This window comes from Peromyscus californicus, unplaced genomic scaffold, assembly GCF_007827085.1.
Source record: "Peromyscus californicus insignis strain IS unplaced genomic scaffold, ASM782708v3 Scaffold_15__1_contigs__length_86483966, whole genome shotgun sequence".
NCBI lineage: Eukaryota > Metazoa > Chordata > Mammalia > Rodentia > Cricetidae > Peromyscus > Peromyscus californicus.
In genome coordinates, this window is record NW_026294447.1 from 43751837 (window position 1) to 43773014 (window position 21178).

Consider the following 21178-nt stretch of genomic DNA (forward strand, 5'->3'; position numbering starts at 1 on the left):
ATTCTTTTAGACATTTATAAGGGCAAGAAATAAATCCACTATAATTTTTCTTTGGGGAGCTGCAAAGAAACACTTTGATGCATATAAGGTCTGTAGTTAGAGCAGTGCTACCATAACACCATTTCTTGTTTGGAAAAAAAGTTCAGTCACAAATCATTCCACACTAAAGTTTATGAATAAAATATGAGTGCACACCTTTTTGAAGATTATCCATGAAAATAACCATCTATAGATCTTTGTGGAGTCAGATAAAATGAGGAAATAAAAGAGACAAGAAAAAAGAAGAAATGATTTCTACGTTGGTTCATCACTGGGGCCTCAATCATAGGTATATTCTCTTTTTAAACACTGGCCTTTATAACCATGTGTCTTCCATGCCTACAGTGTTCACCAAGCATTGAGTTCATTTCTTCAGGGAGTCTTCACTTTTAGAAGTCTGACACATACAGACTAAAGCATTCACTGTAATACAGTCTATTGGTCACTTTTCTTGTTGTTGGGACAAATTACCTGACAAAACGAACTCAGGGAAAGAAATATTTGGGTTATAGTTTTAGAGTGGCCAGTCCACCAGGCAAGAAAGGCATGTGGACTTCACAGTGGTAGGAGCTGGTTGCAGAAACTCCTCTCATCTGAGTAGATCAGAAAGGAGAGAGCTGGGTGTGCCAGTGTTGAGCCCCCTTTCTCGTCTTTCTCTTCATTCAGTCAAGGTTCCAACTGACGGGAAGTACTCAGGTTATAGGTTGTTGTGCTGTAAGCCAAGAAGCCTTCCCCTCCCCCAAAAACAACAACAACAACAACAAAAAACAACCAACCAACCAAACAAACAAACAAAAAACAGGGTCTCTCACCTTAATGGCTTCCAAGATCCACTGCCATAGCCCTAGAGAGCCAACCAATGGATTTCTGTAACTCTATCATCTGGAGCCATGTGTGTCATTCTGACAGCTGAGTCCCCCTTTAGCTGAGAAGCATGTTGATGAAGTCAGTATGTGAACTGTAGCTTCAAGTCTAATTAGTTATTTAGCCACTCATTTTGGGAGTATTTTCTCATTTTGCCCCTAGAAATCTATTTGAGTAAGTGATAGTATCTTCTCTTGCGAAAAAACTTGGGAATAATAGATATGTTTGTTTTGGAAATCACAAAGATAGTCCAGAACATGGGTATATTTATACTTTGTTGCTTTATCAAACTATCTTGTCAAAGCAAAAACAAACATTCTAGTAATTTTCTTAATATTATTACCTAACTAGTCCTACAATATTAATTTTTTGCCTATGTTCATTAATATTTTCATGTGTGCATAGAGGCCATAGGTCAATATCATGTGCAATCCTCAGTTGCTCTCTTCCACGGGTTTTGAGGCAGGGTCTCTCACTGAACCTGAAGCTTACTAATTCTACTAGATTGAAGAATGGACAAGTCACTGCGATCTTCCTGTTTGAGCCTCTGAGCACTGGGATTAAACGCACATGCCTCTGCTCCCTGTTTGGTGTACAAAATCAGATCTTCTTATTTGTGTTACAAGCACTTCAAAAAATGGTCTATATCTCAAGCCTGTGTTACACTATTATCTTAAAATATAAAAAAAGTTTGTATGAGTTATTATTCTATAGTTCAATTCTACTGTGTATCTCACTTGAATTTAATGCTCTTGTAAAGGACCCAATATAGTGAGTATTATTACTCACATTGTATGACTTTAGGATTTAAGTTTAGAGAGTGGTGGATATGGCCAAGAAACAGAAGTTACTTAGGTCATAAAATCTCACATTCAGTGTTCCTTGAATCCACAAGTTGCTCCAAAATTGCATTGTTCTCACTTACATTACCTTTTCTCCAATTCTCCGCTTCTCCAGTGAGCTTTTCTCATTGCATCTAAAAATAATGCCTTTAAGAATTGGGCTCAATGATTAGACTCATTGAATGTTAATTCTTTCTAAGACTTCAGTCAGCTTCTGGATTGAGGACTGCAGATCTCACTTCTCAGAAGGCTCAGAGATCCAGCAACCTCAATTCTTTAAATCATGGAAGGTCACCAGACTGACCATAAAAGACACTGAGTGTTGTGCCACCATCACAATTCAAAAATCCAGAATAATAAAGAAATGCCAATGAAAGTTCTGTTTGACACCTAGTCCTATCTGAAAGCCTTTCCATGTGAAACTGAGTTCTTCTGTGGTCCATCTCATTTTTCTCCCATGCTTCCCAGTATGTTCAGTGGGTTTGGAAGATGAAATATTTATGCACTGTGTAAAGTCTGCCAGTCTGATTACCACCATATACCCCATGGAGGCACATTGTTGAATAAACAGGAGAGCTTTTATCCTGCCAACCTGCTGGGCGCCTTCCACCAAGGCTGAGTCAACACACATCAACTGTCATGTGATATATTTGGAAGAGTGGAGGGAGGGGGTGATCTTTCTCAGATTTATTAGGGAAGGAAGGTTTTCAGGTCTTCCAATTTTATGTCTATATATTGCTGCATAATTCAAGTTCGAGTCTTATTGATATATGCATTCTATTTCAAACTGGACCAAATAAATATGGCATGAAGTATCTAAAAATAGTGAATTACTAGAAATATACTGGCTAGTCTTAGCTTCACATAGCCTCTGAATATTTTAAAAGTAAATTTAAACACATTTAAATTAAGATATGCTCATACACAGAGAGGATGGTGGTGGTCATTGCTTTGAGGTTTATTTTTCAATTTTTAAGAAAACACATATCCTCTCTGCTAGTTCTCAGTGGGCAGCAAAAGCATCTGGACTCAGTTACATTTATTTATGTTCTATTCTAACTAAAATGGCTTAGCCGAAAAGTATTTCAGAATTTATATAAGGAAAAATAAAACTGACTGGAGGCTCATGTGCCAAGTTTTTAGCCCAAAGCAAAGTGTCGTGGCTGATTTCTAAACAAAATGGAAACACTGGCAGAATTCCTTATGCTGGTGTACTTTGAGAACAGCAGGTAAACACAAGAGTCTGAGCTAATAATGGGTAAAGCTGTCCAGGCCTTTGCCCCTTAGAGCCGCTCATGACCACCAAGCTTCAGAAAAATCTTAGAAACAGTTTCCTATTAAATAAACAACCCAAATCCAGCCACTTTTCCATTTTAATTAAAATATATATTTCTTGATATTAGAATATGTACTTGAAGGGTCTACTTAGAAAAGACTCGGGAGACAGCAATAGCAAAACCATTTTAAATAATCAATAAAATCAAAGCATTTAAATTGACCTTCCTGCTAATGCAGTCCAAGTGTTTGTGAAATCTTCAAGTTGTAGTATTTTATACCACTCCTATTGTCCTTTAACTTGTCACACTTATAATTTCTTATGTTTGTAACTTTATTTTGACTTTTGATTAACTTGTGTGAACCCCACAGGCTACCGAGTTTCAGTATGGTATTTCAGTATATCCATGCACCATGCTCTGATCTCACCCAGTCTCCCTTCAGTCATTCCTCCTCTCTCTAAACACTAGTCATAAGTATTCTACATGCAGGTCAAGTGTGTGTGTGCATTTGCATGTGTGTGGGTGCATGTGTGTGTGTGTATGTGAGTGTGTGTGTGTGTGTGTGTGTGTGTGTGTGTGTGTGTGTGCGCGTGTTTGAGTTGAGAGGGGTTATCAGTGAGAGATGTGTATGAATATCTGGGACATGGTAATGTGATGCACAGATGGAGGAGATCATTAGGTGTCTGCTTTATCCCTCTTCACCTTATTCCATTGAGTTAGAATTTCCCACTGAATCTAAAGTTTATCTGGTAAGCAGCAATTCCCAGGAAGACCTCTCCACAGAGTAGCAGGCTTTCTCAAGGTCATGCCCACTTTTAAATGTGTGCAGGGAAATGAGCTTCAGTCCCCATGCTTGTGCAATGAGCACTCTTCCCCAATGAGTTATCTTTCAGTTACAGACCAGTTGGCTCTTAATTTCCAAATGTAAGAGCTTTTATATGGTGCTTTCTTTGTCTGGTTTGCTTCTTGTCCATGAGGGCCTCCAGCTCTATTGCAGTGCAAATGATAGCATCCCATTCTGGATGACTGTACAATGTTCCTTTGTGTATGCATACCACAGGTTGTGTCTATAGTCATCTACCTCTGGGTACCGAAGTTGACTCTTACCTTAACCACTGCGACCAGTTCCACAATAAGCAGCTGTGGGCAGGTATTTTTGTCATGACACCCTGATTTTGTCTTTATGATATATGAAAGCTGGATCTTACAGGGTACCTAGCTTTAGTACCTTGAGTCACATTGACATAATGTTCTTTATATGATTTAATTGGTTTTATATTCCCAACAGCATACAAGCATTCCCCTTTCCACAAACCCTTGCTAGTGTTTGCTATTTATCTGCACATTTTCTTACAAATGGTTGAATGTAAGTATGTAGTTTTATAATAGCCATTCTAATGTATGGAAGAGGTTTTTGTGTAGGTTTGGTTCATATTTATCTGAAGGCCTATGTAAATGAACTTTTTCTGTTTTCATTGGTTGTTAGCAGCTTATATTTTTTTTTCATTTTAGTTAGTATTTATTCAGATAATTAGTGATTTTAAAAGACAGGTTTTTTTTGTTCTTTCATTGGTCTGTTCTTATTTATCAGCTTTTATAGTATGGATTTTATTACTTTAAAGATAGCATTTAGCAAATGTTTTTCTTCCATTCTCTATGTTGTCTCTTCAATCTGTTAACTGTTTTCTTCACTGGTCAAATTTTTGCAGATGTGGTGCAATTCACACCTCATTTTGCATTCATTTCCCATGATTTGGATTAATATAAACATGCCTAAACAGTTGTATCTCCTAGAAATATCCAAAGCTACACCCATGAAATCTCCATAACTTGACTGCCTAAACACAGCATGGTCAAGGATGACAGTAATGGACAAGCTAATGTGGAAGAGCAATGCTCGGGATGCCACATCTCTAGACAGAGAAGTACAGGCACTTAAGGAATGTTAGATCAGGAGAAAAAGCCTTCCCTGGGGAAGAGCACACTAAGTGGCCATCTAGTAACAAATGATCAGCTTTGAAAATACATATATAAGTGACATTGTAAAGACTCAGTAGGTTGTACTTATATAGTAAGGACACACACACACATACACTGGAAGAAAAACAAGCCCTGACATGGGAGGGTTTGGAAGAAGGAAAGGAGAATAATTATATTATAATCTACAAAAAGATTAATGGCTGTGAGGATGTCTAAAAGCATATCCTCAAAGATTTCTTCTTTTAACAAAATAATTTAGAATTTATGCCGAGATGTTGAATTCACTGTGTTAATTTTTGCAGTAGGTAAAGTCATGTGCTGTGGGACGGTCTGTATGTCAAATGTGTTGCTGATTGGTCAATAAATAAATCACTGATTGGCCAGTGGCCAGGCAGGAAGTATAGGCGGGACTAACAGAGAGGAGAATTGAGAGAACAGGAAGCTGGGTGAGAGAGACACTGCCAGCCGCCATAATGAGAAACAGCATGTGAAGATGCCGGTAAGCCACGAGCCATGTGGCAAGGTATAGATTAATGGAAATGGATTAATTTAAGCTGTAAGAACAGTTAGCAAGAAGCCTGCCACGGCCATACAGTTTGTAACCAGTATAAGTCTCTGTGTTTACTTGGTCGGGTTTGAGCGGCTGTGGGACTGGCAGGAGATAGAGATTTGTCCTGACTGTGGGCCAGGCAGGAAATCTCTAGCTACAGTCATGTGTCAATTTTCTGTATGTGGTAAACCAGTTTTTTTTTTAATTAAGAATTTTTTTTATTCATTTTATATACCATTCACAGATCCTCCTCTTCCCTCCTTTCTCTCCTCCAGCCTTTCCCTACCCCAAACCCACCAGTCATTCCCTCCTACAAGAAGATAAGGCCTCCCATAGAGAGTCAGCAGAGTCTGGTACATTCAGTAGAGGCAGGTCCAAGCCCCTGCCCCTGCCTCAAGGCTGTGCAAGGTGTTCCACCACAGGTAGGAACACAGGGTTCCAAAAAGCCAGCTCATGCACCAGGGATGGATTCTGATCACACTGCCTGGGGGCCCCTTAAGCAGAACAAGCTACACAACTGTCTTGCTTATGCAGAGGGCCTAGTCTGTCCCGTGCAGGCTCCACAGGTGTTAATATCAACATTGATCAAAAGATCCTTCCTTTTCTAGTCTGTATAGTGTTGGGGTTCTTTCATTGAAAATTGGTGGCTGTTTGTTCTGGGAACTTCATTCTGTTCCATTAGTCTGTGTGACTTTAAGTCTTCCATATCACACTTGTTTGTGTTACCCTACAGTATTTCTTTTACTTACCAGTTACTCCACTTAGTATATACAATGAAGGGTTCCATTATGAAATTCTAATTAGATCAGTGTAGTTTATATGAAAATTAACTCAAAATAAGTTTTAAAAGCTAAATTGTTGAAATCCATAAGGGAAAATGTATAGGAAACTGCCCCATGAAATTGTTGTGAAGTATGCATTTTAATATAAATTTCAAAGCACATTCTTCTGTTTTTCTGTAGACATGGAGTGTTCAATAAATCTTCCAATTAATTGTAAATGAAAATGATTTCTAATTTTGTGTAGATATGAATGCATTCTACAATATTTAGAATGTCTAATAAGCACAACTCTGAGATTAGGAGAAAAACACTCCTAAGAATCTTGAATTTTAGTAAGATCCTCTAATTTATTTATGAAACTTTCTGCATTTATTTTTTTCTTATAAAAATAAGAGAATAAATTTTGTTTGTATGTGTGGAAGGTATTGCATTATTATCTTTTTTGTTAAATCATATAATTTGGTGTATTTTATTTAGAGGTTTTCCTAAGCTTAGTTTACATTAATTCTGGAATCAATTACTTGTTAATGTTGATGATCGACTATATCAGGTCCTGTTTTAGGTACACAAACCAATCAGAGAACAAAACAGATATGCTTCAATGAAACTCAATTTGTAACTGGAGATACAGACAAGAAACAGGAAGGAAGGAAAGAAGGAAGGAAGGAAAGAAAGAAAGATGGAAGGAAAGAAAGAAGGAAGGAAGTGAGTGAGTTGGGTGGTAGGGAGGTAAGGGTGGGGAAAGTGGAGCTGAGAGAAGTTAGTGGGATAAATATGACATTTTTTGCATTTTCTGTCATTTTGAACTTTATTTTATGTGATCCAATTATTGATATAATACAATTTTGATTACTTGTATTTTATTTTTTGATATACAGTAAGTTAAAAACCGTTTATTTTCATCCTCTAGTCTTTTTTTAATCAACTATGCCCCTTCATAAAACATTTAAAACTAAAGATTAACAAAACTCATTTAAGATGGAAAATAGTAGGAAACAGCAAGATGGTTTTGTAGGTAATAGCAATTCTACCAAATATGACATCCTGAGTCCATCTTTGGGATTTACAGTATAGAGGAAAGTGACTCATGAAATCGTCTTTTAAACTCCACAAGCATTATTGCGTGCACCAGTACCCCTGCTCTATACACACATGTATGCACACACAGGGTGGGAAGAGTGGAGAGAAACAAGGAGATACTAATGAATGTAAAAACAAGAACAAGACCACTTGAATCTGTTTTTTTAATTCTAAATAAGAAATATGGCTTAAATACTTTCTAATTTCCTACAAACCACTCTTTAGACAGTTAAAACACTGTTAATAAAGTAGTTATGACTGAAGTTTAGAAAATAATACTTTAAAACATACTGATAGGAATGTCAAACAGAGAGCTCCAGGGGAGTAGCAAATGCAGCAGACAACCTCTGACAGTTCCTCACCTGCCTAAATGAGCGATTACATCATAAAGTAATATAATCACCTCCAATCCTCTTACCAAAATTTCATTAACCAAGGAAGATTAAACTAAAAATCAAATATGATATGTCCAGGCCAAAGCAATTCAATTCCAGAATTTGTCAATCTTTTAAACGTATTCTTGTCTCCAAAAAAATTATTTACTCTGTTTCTGTAACTACATATATATTTCACTTTCCTCTTTGAATTGAAAGGTATTTAAGAGTCTTCTTTGAATTTTGTGTTAGTGTGGCTTCCATGGACATGCACCTATCAATAAATCTGTAGTCTGTTTTTCTTAACCTATCCATTTCCAGATTATTTCAAAGTACATAAACAAAGTTACAGAAGAAAATTTAAAATTTGTTAGAAAATTATCCAGTTACTTAATACTGAAATGTGATGCTATTTTTAATGAGAACAAAGTATTCATTTTATTCATTTATCTTGTTAGCCAAGGAAAAGTATGGACAAAGACTACATTTTGTGTTTACAATTTGGTAGAGTGTTCAAAATATACACATCGTTATAGTAAGCACTCTTGTGATAATATGAAATCCCAGAAAGTATCAATTCTTCTGCCTTTGGGTAAATTCTAGCTACGTTACTGAACCACCATTGCACTAATTTAGGTCACTGTGAATTGATTCTGTCCTAAATTTGCCTAGAGATGCAATCACACAGCAAGTGTGTTCACTTGATTCTTAGGTACAGAAACATGAACTCTAATTCATAAATATAACTTGGCTATTATAATGCTGAATTAGTTACCATCATATAAATAGATTATAATTTGTGTTTTTATAAAATTTATTCAAGATATAAATATATATATATTTTATATTGTTTTATATATATAATCTTTATCATAACTATTGTTATGTAAATTAATTTTTTAGCAAAACATTGATTTCATTATGCCATTTTCATAGATTTACATCTTTATACATTATACTTATTATTCTTCTCCTTATGATCGCAAATATGCCCTCTTCCCCTCTCTCATTTGTCCTTTTTGTATTCCAAATGATCTCCCATTATTCTTTAATGTCATGTACATTCCAATGTACTTTTGTCTTCTTACTATAGATCTCAATTTCTGTCTCATGGTTTACTTTTAGTATCATCACATACACACACACACACACACACACACACACACACACACACACACACATACACACACACACACACTCACACACACATGTGCGCGTATACTCATCTACATTCATCTTCTTCAAAAACAAAATATAGGACTTGTTTTTGAATCTGGCAGCATGCACAAGACAGAAAGGGTCCCAGAACCAAGAGAAGGGAGTATAATCTGGATCCCATCCGTAAGCAAGAAACTATTTGAATTTGATGCCCACTGGCAAATGGACAATCACTTTTTTTTCCCCAATGGAGAGTCACTGTATATATCAGTCATACTGCAGGGCAGGGCCCAGGCCCCAAGTTTAGTTAACCAAGAAAACACAAACTCCATTGAATGCTTTTGGAGTTTTTTCTTCTGTTTTGGGATTTGTTGTTGATGTTTTGTTGGGCTATTCCTTGTTTGTTTTGATTTTCACTTTTGTGTCTTTTATATATTTTGTTTGCTTGTTTGTGTTTGTTAGTTTTTGTTGAGGAAGGAGTGGCATATGGCCATATATGGAAGATAAGACAAGATTCACATTTAACTCCACAGAAAAGTAGATTACAGAGCCCAATAAGGAGACTTAAAATGAACCAGCTGGAGAAAAACATGAACAAGACTCTTTGAAACACAGGTAAAGATACAGCTCCCTAAACAGGATTCCAACAGCACAAGAAATAATTTTAAGAATTGATAAATGGGATTATGTGGAATTTTTTAAACATCACATTGAGAAAAACAATCCATCAAAACTGAACAAAAAGGGTATGAAATGGAAAACATCTCTATCAACCATATTTCAGAGAGAAGATTAATATTTGGTACATGTAAGAATTACATAATTAAACACCATAATATTTATTCAATAAGTGAGCTGATGAATAGACAGTTCTTTTTATTCATTTATTTATTTATTTTTATTTTGCAATACAATTCAGTTCTACATATCAGCCACGGATTCCCTTGTTCTCCCCCCTCCCACGCCCCTTACCTTCCCCCCAGCACACCCCCCATTCCCACCTCCTCCAGGGCAAAGCCTCCCCCGCGGACTGAGATCAACCTGGTAGACTCAGTCCAGGCAGGTCCAGTCCCCTCCTCCCAGGCCGAGTCAAGCGACCCTGCATAGGCCTCAGGTTTCAAACAGTCAACTCATGCAATGAGCACAGGACCCGGTCCCACTGCCTGGATGCCTCCCAAACAGATCAAGCCAATCAACTGTCTCATCCATTCAGAGGGCCTGATCCAGTTGGGGACCCCTCAGCCATTGGTTCATAGTTCATGTGTTTCCATTCGTTTGGCTATTTGTCCCCGTGCTTTATCCAACCTTGGTCTCAACAATTCTCACTCATATAAACCCTCCTCTTTCTCGCTAATTGGACTCCCAGAGCTCTACCCGGGGCCTAGCCATGGATCTCTGCATCCACATTCCTCAGTCTTTGGATGGGGTTTCTAGCACGACAATTGGGGTATTTTGCCGTCCCATCACCAGAGTACGTCAGTTCGGGCTATCTCTTGACCATTGCCAGCAGTCTGTTGTGGGGGCATCTTTGTGGATTTCTGTGGGCCTCTTTAGCACTTTGCTTCTTCCTATTTTCATGTGGTCTTCATTTACCATGGTCTCTTATTCCTTGTTCTCCCTCTCTGTTGTTGATCCAGCTGGGATCCCCTGCTCCCCTAAGCTCTCTTTCCCTCGACCCTCGCCCTTCATTACCCCCACTCATCTCCAGGCTGTTCATGTAGATCTCTTCCATTTCTCTGTCATTGGGCGATCCCTGTGTCTTTCTTGGGGTCCTGTTTTCCAGGTAGCCTCCCTGGTGATGTGAGTAGCTGTCCAGTCATCCTTGTTCCACATCTAATATCCTCCTGTGAGTGAGTACATACCATGTTCGTCTTTCTGAGTCTGGGTTACCTCACTCAGGATGATTTTTTCTAGATCCATCCATTTGCCTGCAAACCTCATGATGTCATTGTTTTTCTCTGCTGAATAGTATTCTATTGTGTATATGTACCACATTTTGTTTATCCATTCTTCAGTTGAAGGGCATGTAGGTTGTTTCCATGTTCTGGCTTTTACAGACAATGCTGATATGAACATAGCTGAACAAGTGCTCTTGTGTTATGATTGAGCCTTCCTTGGATATATGCCCAAGAGTGGTATAGCTGGATCTTGGGGGAGATGGTTTCCCAATTTTCTAAGAAACTGCCATATTGATTTCCAAAGTGGTTGTACAAGCTTGCATTCCCACCAGCAGTGGAGGAGAGTTCCCCTAGCTCCACATTCTCTGCAGCATAAGGTGTCTTCAGTGTTTTTGATCTTAGCCATTCTGACAGGTGTAAGGTGGTATCTCCGAGTTGTTTTGATTTGCATTTCCCTGATGATTAGGGATGTTGAACAATTCCTTAAATGTCTTTCAGCCATTTGAGTTTCCTCTGTTGAGAATTCTCTGTTTAGTTCTATAGCCCATTTCTTAATTGGACTGTAGGGCATTTTGATGTCTAATTTCTTGAGTTCCTTATATATTCTGGATATCAGTCCTCTGTCAGATGTGGGGTTGGTGAAGTCCTTTTCCCATTGTGTAGGCTGTTGCCTTGTCTTGTTGACCATGTCCTTTGCTCTACAAAAGCTTCTCAGTTTCAAGAGGTCCCATTGATTGATTGTTTCTCTCAGTGTCTGTGCTACTGGTGTTCTATTTAGGAAGTGGTCTCCTATGCCAATGCGTTCAAGCCTACTTGATCATGGTGGATAATTGTTTTGATGTGTTCTTGGAGTCTGTTTGCCAGTATTTTATTGAGTATTTTTGCATCAATGTTCATGAGGGAGATCGGTTTGTAGTTCTACTTCTTTGTTGTATCCTTGTTTGGTTTAGGAATCAGGGTAATTGTAGCCTCATAAAAGGAGTTTGGTAATGTTCCTTCTGTTTCTATTGTGTGGAACAATTTAGAGAGTATTGGTATTAACTCTTTTTGAAGATCTGGTAGAATTCTGGGCTGAAACCATCTGGTCCTGGGCTTTTTTTTTGGGAGACTTTTAATGACTGTTTCTATTTTGTTAGGGGTTATTGGACTATTTAAATAGTTTATCTGGTCTTGATTTAACTTAGGTATCTGGTACCTATCCAGAAAGTTATCCTTTCTTTTAGGTTTTCCAGTTTTGTGGAATAGACATTTTTGAAGTATGACCTGATGATTCTCTGGATTTCCTCAATGTCTGTTGTTATGTCCCACTTTTCATTTATGATTTTGTTGATTTGGATGCTCTCTCTCTGTCTTTTGGTTAGTTTGGATAAGGGCTTGTCTATCTTGTTGATTTTCTCAAAGAACCAACTCTTTGTTTCATTAACTTGTTGTATTGTTCTCTTTGTTTCTATTTTATTGATTTCAGCTCTCACTTTGATAATTTCCTGGCGTCTATTCTTCCTGGAAGACTTTGTTTCTTCTTGTTCTAGAGCTTTCAGGTGTGCTGTTAAGTCACTAGTGTGAGATTTCTCCAACTTATTTATGTGGGTATTTAGTGCTATGAATTTCCCTCTTAGCACTGCTTTCATAGTGTCCCATAGGTTTGGGTTTGTGGTGTCTTCATTTTCGTTGATCTCTAGGAAGTCTTTAATTTCTTTCTTTATTTCTTCCTTAACCCATTGGTGATTCAGTTGAGCATTATTCAGTTTCCATGAGATTGTAGGTTTTCTGTAGTTTTTGTTGTTGTTGAAATCTAACTTTAGACCATGGTGGTCTGATAGAACACAGGAGCTTATTCCAATTGTTTTGTATCTGTTGAGATTTGTTTTGTGTCCAAGTATGTGGTCGATTTTAGAGAAGGTTCCATGGGGTGCTGAGAAGAAGGTATATTCTTTTTTGTTAGGATGGAATGTTCTGTAGATATCGATTAAGTCCATTTGAGTCATGACATCAGTTAAGTCCTTTATTTCTCTGTTAAGTTTTGATTTGGGAGATCTGTCTAGTGGTGAAAGTGGGGTGTTGAGGTCTCCCATTATTAATGTGTGGGGTTTTATATGTGGTTTAAGCTTTAGTAATGTTTCTTTTACATATGTGGATGCCCTTGTGTTTGGGGCATAAATGTTCAGAATTGAGACTTCATCTTGGTGGATCTTTCCTGTGATGAGTATGTAATGCCCTTCTTGATCTCTTTTGATTGATTTTAGTTTGAAGTCTATTTTGCTGGATATCAGGATGGCTACACCTGCTTGTTTCTTAAGACCGTTTGATTGGAAAGTCTTTCCCCAGCCTTTTATTTTTAGGTAATGTCTATCTTTGAATTTGAGATGTGTTTCTTGTATGCAGCAGATAAATGGGTCCTGCTTTCGTATCCATTCTGTAAGCCTATGTCTTTTTATAGGTGAATTAAGTCCATTGATATTGAGGGATATTAATGACCAGTGATTGTTTATTCTTGTTATTTTTTTTTGGTGGTAATGTGTGTGTACTTCTCTTCGTTGGTGTTTACTGCTGTGGCTTTATCTACTGCCTGTGTTTTCGAGGGTGTATCTGAATTCCTTAGGTTAGAATTTTCCTTCTAGTGCTTTCTGTAGGGCTGGGTTTATGAATAAGTATTGTTTAAATCTGGCTTTGTCATGGAATGTCTTGTTCACTCCATCTATGGTGATTGAAACTTTTGCTGGGTATATTAGTCTAGGCTGACATCCATGGTCTCTTACTGTCTGCATTACATCTGTCCAGGTCCTTCTGGCTTTCAAAGTCTCCATTGAGAAATCGGGTGTTATTCTGATGGGTTTGACTTTATATGTCACTTCGCCTTTTTCCTTTGCTGCTCTTAATATTCTTTCTTTATTCTGTATATTTAGTTGTTTAATTATTATGTGGCGAGGGGACTTTTTTGGGGGTCTAGTCTGTTTGGTGTACTATAGGCTTCTTGTATCTTCATAGGCATTTCCTTCTTCAAGTTGGGAAAGTTTTCTTCTATGATCTTGTTGAATATATTTTCTGTGCCCTTGAGTTGGTATTCTTCTCCTTCTTCTACCCCTATTATTCATAGGTTTGGTCTTTTCATGGTGTCCCAAATTTCTTGGACATTTTGGTTCATGACTTTGTTGGCTTTAGTGTTTTCTTTGACTGATGAATCTCTTTCTTCTACTGTATCTTCAATGCCAGAGATCCTCTCTTCCATCTCTTGCATTCTGTTGATTATACTTGCATCTGAAGTTCCCGATCGTTTACTCAGATTTTCTATTTCCAGCATTCCCTCTGTTTGTGTCTTCTTCATTTTTTCTATTTCCCTTTTCAGGTCTTGGACTGTTTCCTTCATTTGTTTCATTGCTTTTTCTTGATTTTCTTTCAGTACTTTATTGTTTTCTTCCAGGACTTTATTGTTTTCTTCTAATTTGTTTGCCCTTTCCTCTAGTTGTTTACAGCGTTCTTCCCATTTTTTTGGTCTTTTCCCCTACACAAGCCTCTACCTTCTTCATGATGTCATTCATAAGGCTGTTTTCTTCTGCTTCTTCCAATTTTTGATGTTCAGGTCTAGGTGTTGGAGGAGGGCTAGGTTCTGGTGATGTTGTATTGCTCTTCATTTTGTTGTATGTATTTCTGACTTGATGTCTGCCCATCTCCATGTGGTTCATTCTTGGTCTTATCGGCGCACTTGGTTTAGACAGAGCTGACAGATTCAGGAAGCCTCTCTCTCTTTTCCAGATGGGAGCTCTCTTGTCCAAATGGGAACTCCGGGGCAGGATGGGAGCTCTTGTCTGGATGAGAAGTCTGGGGCAGGATGGGAGCTCTTGTCCAGACAGGAAGTCCGGGGCAGAATGGGCGTTCTTGTCCAGAAGGGAAGTCAGTGGCAGGATGGGAGCTCTTGTCTCTCTCTGGTCCAGAAGGGAAGTCAGGGGCAAGGTGGGAGCTGGGGGCCAGTCTCTAAGTCTCAGGAAGTGGCTGGGGTCTAGGGCGGATGGGCATGGGGGCAGGGTGTGGAGATTGCAGGGTCTGCTGGGGGTCTTGGAGAAGGGGATCCTTCCTGGTGGGGCTAGAAGGGAACCTGCCCGATGGCCAGAACCTGGGGGCAAGTTGGGCAGGTCTTTCCTGGAGTGGCTGGTGCCCAGGGATAGGGTCCGGGCCGAGCCAGGGCACTCACCTCTGGTCCACCAAATAGTTCTTAATAAAAATACAGTAACCAATAACAGTTTAAAATAATGTTAGTTTTTGCTAACAATTAATTTGCATAACAAAAGTGTTGATAGAGATTTTATATATTACTATGTTTTTATTTGAACATATTTTTACATTAAATATAATATTTGACATAGAATTCTCATCATGATTTCCTGAGTTCATTCATCTGGTTAACCTGAATGGAGAATATATTCATATCCCATCTTAGAGTATCAGTGAAATATCTCCTGTTTTAGAGTGGCCAGATGTGTAGATTTGGAATATTTTCCCCATTTCTTGGAGACTTCATTTACATATTGTGATAAATTTATTCTATTTTCAATTATAATAGCCTCCTAATTGTTTTGTTCTAGACAATTATTAGACAGTGTATCAGTCTATCTAATTAAGAAATAATACAAGCGTAGTATGGTCAGATAAAAATAGAAAACTTATAGTAATATACAGGCCAATGAAAAATCTTTTCAGAATTTGAATTTGTACTATTGATTTTCTATTTCATTAAGTAAATGGTTACAACACTATAATTAGTAGATCATTATGTTTTAGTCTCTAGTGTGGCTAATTAACCATAAAAAGAATTGGTTGTAACAAAACAATGTGTACCACAAAAGGAAATATTAATCTTATTAATATTTATTAATCCCAGCACTTGGGAGGCAGAAGTTGGTAAATCCCTGTGAGTTCGAGGCCCACCTGGGCTACAGAGTGAGTTCCAGGAAAGGTACAAAGCTACATAGAGAAACCCTGTCTCAAAAAACAAAAACAAAAAAAGTTGTTGGTAAAAGCCTAGAAAATACACTTAACACTTTTCCTTTTTTTTTCAGGTTTCTTTTTTATCATAAATGTATTTGTTTTTATTAAAAACAATTTTTCATTCATTTCACACACCAATGAAAGATCCCCTCTTCCCTTCTCCTTCCCCTCCAGCCTCCCCCTCCCAACCCATCCCTCACTCTCCCCCAACAAGAACACAGGGCCTCCCATAGGGAAGCACATTCAGTAGAGGCAAGTCCAAGCCCTTCCCCCTGACTCAAGCCTGCACAAAGTGTCCCATAATAGGTAGTGGGCTCCAAAATGCCGGCTCATGCACCAGGGATGGATTCTGATCCTATCGCCACCTCCCCACAAGCAGATCAAGCTACACAATTGTCTCCCCATGCAGAGGGCCTAATGCAGTCCCATGCAGGCTCCACAGCCATTGATCCAACATTCATGAGTTGCCACTAGTTTGGTTTGGTTGTCTCTGCAGATTTCCCCATTATGATCCTGATGCACTTGCTCATAAAATCCCTCTTCTCTCTCTTTGACTGAACTCCTGGAGCTCTGCCTAGTGACTGACTGTGGACCTCTGCATCTGCTTCCATCAGTCTTTAGAGAAAAGCTCTGTGAAGATAGTTAGGCTATTCACCGGTCTGATCACTGGGGTAAGCCAGTTCAGTTCAGACACTCTCTTCACTATTTCTAGTAGTCCATGCTGGGGTCATCCTTGGGGATTCCTGGCAACTTCCCTAGCACTGGGTTTCTCTCTATCCCCATGCTATCTCCCCTATCAAGGTATCTCTTTCATTGCTTTCCCACTCAACCCTTGTTCCAGCTCAACCATCCCATTCCCTTATGTTCTCATCCCCTATCTCCTACCCTTCATTGCCCACCCCTCATCCCCAGTTTACTCATGAAGATCTCATCTATTCCCTTTTCCAGGGTGATCCATGCATCCCTCTTTAGGTCTTCCTTGTTAACTAGCTTCTCTGGAGTTGTGGGTTGTTGTAACACAAACCGTAAAAGGTCTTATTAATAAAATCAAACTTGAAGCCAGGTATTGGGGTGAATGCTGGAAGATCAGAGAAGCAGAACAAGCCAAAGCTTCCTCACTTCACCAGTTCCTCAGAAGATCTTGTTTCCTCAGACTGGAAGCCTCTGAGTCCTTTAAATCAGAGGATAAGGAAAGATAAACCATAATGCCTTTTTTACTACAGAGAACTGAATTCATCTTTTGTCTTCATTTTTTGTTTGTTGTTAATAGTGCACTCTGAATCATGCTCCTTTCCCCTTGTTCAAAGACTCTGCCCATCTTCGTGTGTTGGTGGAAATCTGCCTCCTGACAGTCATAGTGCCTAGCCCTAGGAGACATTAAATTCTCTTTTTCTCTACACGAGAACCTGGAGGACTTAGGTGTCCTTCCTTTCTGTTGCATTTCAATATCATTTTCAATTTCCCTCATTCAAAACTTTCCAGTGCTTCAAATTACAAACTGCCTAGTATATTTGTTAGTTTCCTCGTTGCTATGACAAAATACCTGAAAAAGCAACTTCTAAGGAAAGGAGGATTTATTTTTGTCCATGGATCAAGGAGTGCCTGAGTCCATCATGGATGTTGACACAGTCAGCCATGACAGAGAAACTTAAGACAGCTGATTATACCATGTCATCAATTAGAAAGCAGAGAGTGGATAAGAAATGGGGCTAGGTTATGAAAGTTCAAGTTCAGTCATGGTGAAAATACGCATACAAATAACATTATACAGACTGAACTGGTTGTATTTTTACATTTGGAAATAAATAGACACACTTATACACATAGCATGTAACAACACTTAATGGAAAAAGAAGTAACTTTTTGAAAGACGGCCAAAAAGAGTATATAGGAGAGTTTGGAGGGGAAAGAGGCAATTGGGGAAATGATGCAATTATATTATGATCTAAAAATCTAAAAGAAATAATTAATAAAAAAACCCTTCAGGGTTCTCTCTCAGTGACCCTTCTCTCATACTAGACTCCACTTCCTAAAGGACCCACACATTCTCACGACATCACCATCAGCCTGGGTCATAAGCCTGTGGCTATCTTTTATTGGCTTCCAAGATGCCTCTTGTTACCTGTTGAATATTTCATCATTTGTTTCATAACAAACTTTCACTATGTGTACTCCTGGCAACTTGGGCATTCCACTACATTTGTTGCCCTGCTCTATTAATGTAGAAACCATAGCTTCCAAATGCTTGATGTATCCTGGCTTGTGGTCCCTTATTCTGTCTTTTTTTTTTTGTTTGTTTGTTTTTTGTTTTTTTTTTTTTGTTTTTTTTCGAGACAGGGTTTCTCTGTGTAGCTTTGCGCCTTTTCCTGGAACTCACTTGGTAGCCCAGGCTGGCCTCGAACTCACAGAGATCCGCCTGGCTCTGCCTCCCGAGTGCTGGGATTAAAGGTGTGCGCCACCACCGCCCGGCTCCCTTATTCTGTCTTAATTTGAGTTTTATAGGTATTATAACATTGACTTCTCCATCAATATATTACACATGAAATGAATATGGTTATGTGGAATTTTATAGTATCAGTTCTCCTTCATGTAGATACTCTATTTTTTCTTACGTTTCAATAATATTTTTTGAATATTGAGAAGATTCTCCAGTGTTATGATCTTTTCTGTATATTAGGAGTAATTTTGAAATAACTCCTCTTGGACTCTTAAGGTAGTTGATGAAGACTTTGTCATATTTTTCAATCCCCCTTTTCTCCATCTGCTGCATTATCTGAAGATCAGTGTACTTAAAGTTAAGTACATCTTTCTCTGAATGTACACACAGCAATTACACAGGACTATATGATACTATACATTTGAATTCGCCCCAGTTTACATTTCAACATGAATGAGGGAAATCTTACAAGACTGCCACCCTATATGCAGAGTTACAGGTGAATTAATGGATATCAAAGCTCTTAAGAGAGGGAAAATCAATCTTTTGCACAAACAAGGCTCTTGCTAAGTTATCTAGTCTTGAGTGGTCAGCTCTGCACACACACACACACACACACACACACACACACACACACACACACACACATATATATGTTCAAGAGAAAGTCATGAATTTAAGAGCAATGGGGGTGTTGGGATGTGGACAGAGGAGGAAATGTAAAAAGGAGAGGCATGGGCTGGAAATGATACAAATGAAAATAGTCCTCATGAATTGAAATATCAAACAAAGACTAAAGCCAATTTACCCATCACAATCTTAATACAGCACTTAAGCATCAAATAGATAATTAATTTTTACAGAGGAATCTCATTGAAGTTTTTTATTTTGATGCTTGTTTTGGAATTTAGAAACTCAGTGTCATTACTATTATTTCCCCATCTCTATTAGTTAATCATTGTTTTTTTTTTTACATTCCTGTTCATCCATCGCATCACATATAAACATGTTACAAAACCTGGTTTATATATTTTCCAATTTCATTTTCTCTCTGATTATTTTCCTAGTAATTATTTTCTATATGTTTTGATGTTTTAACTTTTGGTCTTCTTGTTTTTTGTTCTTCGATCTAAACAGGTTTCTCTTTCCAAAATTCTCTTGCAAGTATACTCATGGAAATTTATGCTACCATATATAAAACTTATTTCTTTATCTTCCCTTTCTATTTCCTTTTAGCAGAATTTGACTTATTACCTGATTCTCTTTAATCATAGCCTCTGTCCTAGTATCTTGTATTTATAGGCGAGTACAGTCTATTTTTCCTCTTAATTAATGATCTACTGTTTAATCTCTTTTTTTCCTGCTACCTTTTCTGTCTCACCACTGTGTATTTAAATGCAAGAATATGCTACTGGAATTAAAATATTATACACTTGTAATTATGTTTCATTCGTCTTGTTTTTCCATTATTCACAGAGGTCAACTTCAATTTTAATTAGATAGTGCTTGCAATGTGCCAGTTATTCTAGTCTCATTCACTGATATTAACAAATTTCATCTATATTTCTATAATTCAGATACTATTCTTAGTCATGTGGCATGTGTCTGAAGCCATGCATCTTACTCACCTTTTCTAACTATGTTGGATATTTGATGTCTTTTTTTAAAAAAAAAAATATCATTGCCATAACCCTTTCTGAAGTTAAACCCTTCATTATTCCTGTCTGCAAGAATAAGTGACCACTATGACTACAGACACTTAATTTAAAGAACCAGGAATAGAAAATGACTTCTTTCTCTCTATGTACTTCTATGACCTTTGGATCCAGTATGTAAAGGACACTTGTTGATCTCAAAGGTATGCTTTGAAACTTCCAACAATATTCCATTGCCTGTGTTATGCCTGTTCAAATTATGACCATTCTATACCAAACCTTTCAATTATTTACATTAAACTCCTACATAATCTATTTCATGAACAATATCCAAATAAAGTCCACATCCTGATCTCCCTCTTTTTCTCTCTCTCCTGTTCACTCTGTGTGTATGTCTTCCTCTCCCTCCCTCCAATATCAGTCCCTTTATGTTTCAACTCTATCTAGGCCAATGGTCTCTAGGGATTGCCAGTGCTTAAGGTAATGCTATTTGATTATTTGATGTCTTTTGTAAATAATAAAAAATACCCTCAAATTTTGTTCAGGGGGCAGTAAAAAATTGGAATTTCCAGATAGCAGCTTTTCAGACTTTGAATTTGTTTGGTTAAATTTCAAATGCATTGTTTAAGTCACTAATCTGACAGTCGATGGTTATTAAATTTGAAATGCAAACCAAATGTCTCATTCTGGTGTGTACATACTTTTAAACTTCTCTGAGTATAATCAACTTGGTTGGGGCATAAGGTAAGAGACTAAAATACTCATCTGAAAAAAAAAAGCACATGTATGCGTAGTTATAATATTGAGAGGTGGGTATAAGAAGATAAAGGGGTGTGAGGAATTTAAAAGACTAGCACAATGTAGCAAACAATACATCTCTAACTGATGCCACATGGTTGCCCAAACCATATGTAACAGATTAAAAAACAAACAGGAAAAAAGGAGAAATACACTGGATATTGCATTACAATGGCAAAGTTATGTGTGTTTTGCTTTAAGAGCATTTTGTGAAAATAAAGGCAGTTTTCAGAATGAACTTTGTAATTACTAATAGTGTTTATTTCATCATGTATTTGCTTTGTACATGTTAAGAACATTGTAAAACATTCACATTCAAGTGAACATAACCTTCAGTGGAAACAGCTCATAGACTCCATAAATTATAAAACTGCTTCGATGTTTTTTTGTGGCTTAACAGAGCACTTTCCCAATATTTTATTTTATTAAATATTTTAATATTAAATTTTTATAAAATATTTTAT